Source organism: Stylophora pistillata, chromosome 2, assembly GCF_964205215.1.
Source record: "Stylophora pistillata chromosome 2, jaStyPist1.2, whole genome shotgun sequence".
In the NCBI taxonomy this organism is placed as follows: domain Eukaryota; kingdom Metazoa; phylum Cnidaria; class Anthozoa; order Scleractinia; family Pocilloporidae; genus Stylophora; species Stylophora pistillata.
In genome coordinates, this window is record NC_142520.1 from 22,730,135 (window position 1) to 22,736,134 (window position 6,000).

Sequence of the window (6,000 nt, forward strand, 5' to 3'; positions counted from 1 at the left end):
TTTCACCGAGTGCAAAGTTTTGAGGAAAGGTTGGAAGGCCTGGACACCTTTTCCCAAAACTTCTGGCTTACAAAGTTCGTCTGAACAAACGAACAAACACTTGTTCAAGTACTGCATTCTTTGGCAAATTGATTCCAACTAAGCTTGCTCATCTGCGTTACTTACTGGGGGATATCGACGTTAGAAATGGTGAGTAACTGAAAAATTCAACATTATACTAGTTTTCGAAAATCTGGAAACGGACGGCAATTTCATTGCTCTCTCTCTGGAAAACTCAAGAAAAGCACGATGTTCATCGCATGTTATCCAGCACCAGGAAAATACCAATGAATAGCCTGTTTTCCTGAATGTTTTTCTTAAGTTTTCCCGTGCGCGTGAACGCTGCATTTCCCAAGCATCTTCCCACAGAATAACTAACAGTAAATGCCATGAAAACACGATGTTTCTGATTGTTTTCCTGCTCCGCGAAAACGCTGTATAGCTTGTTTTCCTGAAAGTTTTACTATAGCTTCCCGAGCGCACGAAAACTGGATTTCAGTTTCGAAGCGTTTTACCGCAGAATTACCAACGTTGAATGCCATGAAAGCACGTTTGTTGAGAATGAGAGCGATCTTCGCAGTAACGAAACACTACTTAAGCGGTATTAAAAACGAGACCTGAATTAAATTCAGGCCTGTACGGGACTCGAATCCATAATCTCTGGGATACCAGTGCAGTGCTCTACCAACCGAGCTCACAAGCCAAGTGGGAGCTGGTCATTATGTTGGTTCGTAATGAACCCGTCAATTGATGAATCAACATTTGTGAATATATGAAAGTCACATATTTAAACTGCGGTTAGAGAACGATTATGAGAGCGATCTTCGTGGTAACCAACGCCTCTTATTAAGCAGTAGTGAAAATAAGGGCTGTAAAACAATTCAGGCCTGTACAGGATACGAACACATGACCTTTACGATACTGGTGCAGTGCTCTACCAACTGGGCTAACAAGCCAATTTAAGTAGTGTTCGTTACAGCGAAGATCGCTCTCATACTCGTTCTTTAAATAATTTGTTGATTGTTTTCCTGCTCTACTGGAGAACGTTAGTGTATAGCTTGTTTTCCTGAACATTTTTCTATAGTTTTCCTAAGCACATGGACGCTGCACTTGCCAAGCTTTTTCTCACACAATAACTAATGGTGAATGCCATGAAAACATGATGTTTGTCGATTGTTTTCCGGCTCCATGAAAACGCAGGGTCATCCTCGTAGTAAAAACCTGAAAAAGTTTTCTTTGTTTCATGAGGTATTGTTTTGCTGTACGTTATTGTTTCTAATGTTTTCTCGTCTTTGTTTTGCGTAATTCGTGAGCTTCACAGGCTATAACACCGAGGATGAACGAAAACGCGAGTGTATAGCTTGTTTTCCTGAACGTTTTTCAACAGTTTTCCTAAGCGTACGAACTCTACATTTGCCAAGCATTTTCTCACAGAATTACTAACGACCCTGATTAGGGCATGAAGACGTGTTCTTTGTCTATTGAGCGCGGCATTTTCCAACTGTTTTCACACAGAGTTACTAATGATGAAGGGCATCATTTGCAATTCTGTTTACAAAGATCTGGAAATGGGAAGAAATTCCCACAGATTGGAGCACAGGAGTGATAATCAAGATCCCAAAGAAAGGGTCTCTAAGTGATAGTAACAACTGGCGAGGAATTACTCTTTTGTCTGTGCCGCGTAAAATCTTTTGCAAGGTCATTATACAGCGCATCACCCAAGCTGTTGATGACATCCTGCGGAACGAGCAATCTGGATTTCGCAAGGGGCGTGGATGTACGGATCACAAGTTTACGCTGCGGAACATACTTGAAAAATGCACTGAGTGGAACAGGGAGTTGCATGTAAATTTAATCGACTATGAGAAAGCGTTTGACAGCATTCATAGGGGCAGTCTTTGGCAGATTCTGAGAGCATATGGCATTCCATATATATGATATTGTTAATATCATGAAATGCTTCTGCTCAAATTTCACATGTTGCATCGGTCAGGGGGATCTAATACCCCATTCACACCAGAAAACTTGTTTACTTAAACCAGGTTTAACTGAATAAAAATCAGAAGCAGAGAACTGAAAAACTAAATTTTTCACAAGATTCAAGCAATTGCTAAATTGTATTTTCAACGTGCCACATTTGAAGTCAACCAAATATTGATTTGAGCAGCTTCTATGGAGCTGTTGTGTTAAACCATGTTTAACAAAACAGCTTTAAGGATGTTTAGGCTTTGGTGTGAATGGGGTATTAGACTATATATGGAAAAAGTCTTTCAGAACCTCAAAGCTGTTGCTATGGCAACTACTGATAGAAATGCTTAGCTTGCTTTTTTGATTTTGTTCTTGTAGTATAATCCATAACCTTCCCATAACCCATAAGTTAAACCCATCACTGCAGCTTGACCAGTTGATGAGTTATGCCCCTTTCCTGGTTTTTGCCAACCCATGGCAGTTTCTTATTTGGTTTCTCTCTTACCTGAATTCTAAAATACCTCTTTTTTTAATTACTTCAACAGTCTTGAAAAAACATTGTTATGCAACCATTGTGAATAGGGTTTGCAATGAGTCCATGTCTGCTGCCCAGGAAGAAGTGAAAAACACCCCTGGTTATGATGTAAATGAAGAGGTACAAGTTGATTTCAATTTTATTTTGTCTTTATCCACATACTTATACACCAGTCTGAGAGTATGGGAGGTGCATGCATGAGTGTTGTTCAATTGTTCCTTTTTGCAAGCCAGGATCTCTGTAAGCAGTCAATTTGATGCATGGGATCTAGTAGACTTCTGCAAAGTTCTGCTGACTAGTACATCTAAGCATACAATTTCTGATATCAAATTATAAACCCTGAGAAATTTGTGAGTACAGAAATGTGCTCAATGCTGTTTTGATATCTACCATTTCTTCCTGTAGTGTGTTATTACAGATGCAAGGCATGATTCGAGTAGATCACCAGCACACACGACGGTGTCGGCCCTTTCTTTCGTAAGGTGCTTTTGAACTCTTTGTATGATATGTTGAACCTTGATACACTCAATGCTATTCCTAAAAAGATTTTTATTTTTACTGATTCTGTTTATAAGGACCAAAAATGTTTTAGGAGTTGTAAACTGGAGTAGGGCTAGTGAAGCTTAAGCAGTGAGCCATGAAGTCCCTATTACAAAAGAGCTGCTGACTTTTATAACTGAGTCCCAAGGTATGATACATTTGCATCCTCAATAATATCCTACCATTGATGTAATATGAGTATGGAGGACAGAAAAATCCTTTATAGTGTGACTTAAGTAATTCCTTTTGTTTGTTTGTTTATTTATTTCTCATGTGTACTTATCCATGAAGAAAAGTCCACTCAGTGAGCAAGAATTTCAGGTTAACCTGCTCATTGTTGCTGGCCAGTATCACGTAATTTTGAATGACTGTCTGTTGAGAGAATGAGTAGTGGTCATAAAGTACAAAGAGTTTTTCTCAGGTTACTCCTTCAAATAAGCGATTTCATGAAACCAAAATTGTTATTATTAATTTTTGTTGTTATGAACACATTGTGTTATGTAATTCCAACAAGACATAGCATAATTCATGAACTCAAAGATTACACAATTTTCTGTAAAAATGGAAAACCAGAAGCATTATACTTACTATTATTAATACTGATCTATTAATTTGTTTTTCTATAACTTTCTTTGTTTATGACTCAGGGAAATCATGTCAATTGCCATGCGAAGTCACGGTGCAAGCAGAATGGCTACCTAATGAGCAAAAGGTTTTAACTAAACCTGAAGCTGTAGATGCATGTAGGAAAGCCATTATGGGCACCTCAATATATAGAGAAGCATAAATTATGATTACATGCGAGCAATTCATTGGCACATGCCACTGTATGTCTTTGTTTCTTTGCACGAAAAACTTTGCCTTTTCCAAATTAGCCATGTTGCAGTAAAGGATTTGAAAGAGTTGCAAAAAATGCATGTTCCAGTTACAGAAAAAGCCACTCAAAATCTGTTACCTTCTGCAGTGTAGGGAAACATACTGGATTGAATCTCTCCATTCAGTGATGCTCACTTATGCTGCTAAGCGGATCCATTATGGGGATGACACCTACAACATGCCCATGGAACTAGGCTCTCTTGATTGGGTAAAAGACTTATGCTGTTGCTAATTCTGCACAATTACTTTGGCACTTTTTGAATGCTGTGCTTACTCTTTCTTATTGACTTCCACTGATTCTGACTTCCTGTGATAACTTTAGATGGGAGCCCAAATGTCTTGTGAAAGATGTGAGGTAACCAGGGAAGAATAATTACAGCAACTGCTGGTACTAAGTAGTGAAGCATTCATGAGTATTAGGTTTTAGTCAAGGGACTTTCCATGCAGTTTTATTGATGTTTCCACCTCTTAGTTCTCTTTTGACTGTATATGTTTCATGAACTTATTCAATTGTTATTTATAATTGCTCTCCTTGACATGGGCATTTGTACGAGAACTTCCTTATTCTCTTTCATGCCCCATGTAAGGAATGCCTGGAGGGTTAGGAAACCTTGACCTCACATATTTTATAACACATCTGGGCATCTTTACCGGCACTGTATTAACAGGGTCCCCAAGTTCCACTTTTCTGTCCCAGTATCCAGGGTCTTTCTAGGGCCCACACTTCTTTAGAGATCTCCAATAAGTCTTATAATCTTTACAACGTCGCACGTGATTTTCTATGTGCGCGTCTCTATACTAAAGAGCTTTTTTCAGTCGTTTATTTCACATTGGATAAAGCTTCCCAACCTTTTTTTTTAGATATTGAGTGGCTATGGCCTTTCACTTCCATGGCAGAAGAAAGAAAAACTAGCCTTTCTGACTGACTGCTTCATGAAACGACTCGTCTACGATAGGTACGCTATTGGATGGGGCATGTGATTTTTTGGCTGCCACTGCAAGCTACAAAACCATTGACCACTTTCATAAATGGCTGCAGGATTAATATTCTTTTGTTTAAATTTAAATTAACCTTTCTGGCCTCGCTTGAGATAATGTATTCTTTTGAATTTTGTACTGGAGAACGAGGCCAGAAAGGCCTATTTAAATTTAAACAAAAGAATATTAATGTGGCAGCAATTTATGAAAGTGGTCTATGAGGGGCCAATTTCTTCAGGGTATTTCTGAGAGAGCCATTAATGATTATCAATATTCAGAAGATGTACTGAAACAGTCCATGTCACTTAAATATATAAATCTTGTCTGTAAAACACAAAGTTAATTTTTTTAATACTGAAAAAGAAGTCTTCCTGCTATGTAACATTAAATGTCTTAGAGTTGACTTAAGGTTACCCAAGCTAAGTTTCTCAGATGATAATGTTGACAAGTTTGTTAAAAGTTTAGACATTGGCCATGTCACACAGATCCCAGGGTCTGGTTCAATGCAAATGAAAAACACTTCATTTTTCAGTTCTCAGATGATCGAAACCTTACACAAAGGAAATGAAAACCTCTAATACTGAAAAGGTAAACAATTTTCTTGCCTCTCTTCCCCGAAACCTTTCAGAAAAAAATTGAAATTCCAGAAAGTTACGGTTCACGGCTGAAAATGGCATCCGCCAGTTTGGTCTTCCTAGGATTGGGCATTTTCCAGACAGGTTAAGGCCAGAACCCATGCATTGTAATATGAATGCCTGGCAACATTATATTGATCTCCTGTACTTAGAGGCCATGGGAAGAGGAAAGTTTGATCCTTTTGTTTCTGCTCTGGGAGCACCTATAGGGGATAGAGACTCTTTTGAGGGTTTCTGGTACAGACAGTGTTGGAGAGCGCGCTAGGAAGCAGGGGATGTTGCAGAAATCAGAGGTGGACCTAAAGCAATACCTGCAGAGGAGACGTTTCCCTCATGTAAGGCATGCATCAGGTAGGGGGGGTGTGGACTGGGATACTTGGCTTCAAGAGTAAAAGAACATTTTAGTGATGAAGCTAATAGGTATAACAA